The following is a 2,983-nucleotide window of genomic DNA, read 5'->3' on the forward strand; positions in this document are numbered from 1 at the left end:
TGTTTTCATCCGTTTTTATGCTAAACTAAGCTAACTACTGACTGTACGAGCGTGAGAGTGTTTCTAATCTGAACATCTGAGTCTTGACAAGACAGCGAACTACCTGTTCAGGTACTCTGTTCACTACCTGTTCAGGTACTCTGTCCTCTACCTGTTCAGGTACTCTGTCCTCTACCTGTTCAGGTACTCTGTTCATTACCTGTTCAGGTACTCTGTTCACTACCTGTTCAGGTACTCTGTCCTCTACCTGTTCAGGTACTCTGTTCACTACCTGTTCAGGTACTCTGTTCACTACCTGTTTAGGTACTCTGTTCTCTACCTGTTCAGGTACTCTGTTCTCTACCTGTTCAGGTACTCTGTTCACTACCTGTTCAGGTACTCTGTTCACTACCTGTTCAGGTACTCTGTTCATTACCTGTTCAGGTACTCTGTTCACTACCTGTTCAGATACTCTGTTCACTACCTGTTCAGGTACTCTGTCCTCTACCTGTTCAGGTACTCTGTTCATTACCTGTTCAGGTACTCTGTCCTCTACCTGTTCAGGTACTCTGTTCATTACCTGTTCAGGTACTCTGTTCACTACCTGTTCAGGTACTCTGTTCTCTTGAAACTAAAAGACGTCCTGACTGGACGAGGAGGAGAACTGAAGGACGATATAAATGAAGTGGACATGCTGTCACAAGCGTGAACGTTGTTTTGTGATTATTTATTCTGCCTTCAGGCTGGTTTTAATCTGTCTTATATATTATTTACTGAGGCCAAAATAAATAAATATCTGTTGATTAAACTCCTCATTCTGCATGTATTTATTCACTCTGAGTTAATTCGTGGTTAGTTGTGGTTCCATGTTGAACCCATGATGTGTATTTGTTTGTCAGGATGTAAAGGTTTTCCTCTGTTACACTTTACATTAATCATCTACAAAGTCAGTGCAGTGATGTGAAGCCAGTAAAGGCTTCTTTAAACTATATTTGTGATTCATTTAAATCATGTTGTCGAGATCCGTTTCTTTGTTCTCCGTTGATTCAATGTTGAACCAGTAAAACATGAAATCTTCCTTCACTTTACAGCTCTTTGCTGTCTTCACGTTGTGTTGATTTTGGACAGAAGCAGTAGTGTTTCCATGAGCCTGCTACTGTCTACATCTGCCAGACTCTCTTTTTACTGCAGCACCATGTCGTGGAAGTGGTTTCTGAATAAACCCCCTGCTGTCAAAAGGAAACAGATCGGTGCTGCTGGTTCAGTCGTGGTTATTTTTCAAGCCAAAGCTTTGTGCCGATTCATCATTCATTCTCTTTCGGGGTTCTGCTGGTAAAGTACAGCACGTTGCTGTTTTTATTCACCAGGTTTTAACAGATTTTACTCTGATATACGTCTTTGTTCTCCACAGATCTCCACATCTTGTTACAGGACTGCTGGTTTACCAGCTGAGCTGCAGCAGCTCTCACACAGAGATTCATTGTTTTGGAATCATGACAATAAACTTTAGTTTATTTTGTCCCGATGAAGCAGCTACACAGTATTTTAGTCTATATGTTGGGGCCATTGAGTGTGCAGTTCCAATACATAATAATTTATATATTTTGTTTCAGTTATGCAATTTTACCAGTGTAGCCATGCTAGTAGCATGGGATGACTGTCGGTCGGTCCAACACTTTGGTCTCCAGCAGCAACTATCGGTTGGACTGTCATAAAGTTTTGTACTGATGTTCATGGTGTCCTGAGGATGAACCCTACCGACGTTGGTTGATCCCTTTAGATGAACGGTTCCTCTGGAGCCACCAGCAGGTCAAAGTGTTTATTTATTCTGCTATTTGGATTCAGACATTCATTCATTCATACTGCTCATTAGCCAATGTTAGCATGCTAACACACTAAACTAATGTTAGCATGCTAACATAGTTAACATTATCTGGAGCGACCATTTGTCAAATTTAAAAAATCTAAATCAAACTTAACTCAAAGGGCCACTGATGCATTATGGGTTTGTGGTTTAATCAGGCAAAAGCGTTAATTGATTTATTTAGCAAGAAAACAAGCAAGCAAACCAGAAATTAAATATACTAAACAACAAAAACAATTAAACTAAACTAATAACTAACAAAAGACAGAGCTAACTAAATCTAGGAAGAAAACAATCTAAATAAGCAAACATCTAGAATATTTAATTAATACAACTTGTGAATATAATAACTAAATACTAACATCAAATAAATAGCTCCTGCACTATCCTCCATGTTAGCATTGTCCCTGTTAGCATGTTAGCATGCTGATGTAACGTTACAAAACGACTGCAGACTCTGAGTTCTGTTTAAACTTAACTTTATTTTGTTGGCACTATTGGAGACTAATTGGGGCACTTTCAGTGCGTGGTATCTGGCGTCATCGAGTGGTGAAGCTGCAGATTGCATTGTGTAGAGAACGACGATGGTCTCTCACTAGAGCCGCCGTTTGGTTTGTCCGTTCTGGGCTACTGTAGAAACATGGCGGCCAGCTCCGCGTGTTGATATAAATGGCTCATTTTAACGTAACAAAAAAACAATGATTCTTATTTCTAGGTGATTAAACACTAATGATAACATTTTCTTTTTTAATTCAGACTTTTATTCAGATAAAAATGCAAATAATGTGAAATGTATCTACAGACAAACAATTGACTATTTATGGAGAAAAGGCCTCCAGTAATACATCAATATATCTATTTACTTGGTTTTAAAGGGACTGTCTTATTACATTGTTCTTGAAGTCAACAGCTGATTTTAACCTCAGCATGTTTTCCGGTGTGAATACACTGAATCAATAATCATGAATCAATAGGAGGTGAGATTAGTAGCCAGCAGCAGTTACCTCCCGTTGCATTGTGGGAAAACATTTCCCACTGCTGACGCAACACAACTTTTCCTGCTGTCGCTTCCTCTTGATTGTGATTCACGTACTTCACAGTCGTCTCCGTGAGAGAGACGGAGATCCACCTGCAGGGCCG

The sequence above is a fragment of the Cebidichthys violaceus genome, unplaced genomic scaffold, assembly GCF_023349555.1.
Source record: "Cebidichthys violaceus isolate CVI_PGR_0920_01 unplaced genomic scaffold, fCebVio1.0.p SCAF_53, whole genome shotgun sequence".
In the NCBI taxonomy this organism is placed as follows: Eukaryota; Metazoa; Chordata; class Actinopteri; order Perciformes; family Stichaeidae; genus Cebidichthys; species Cebidichthys violaceus.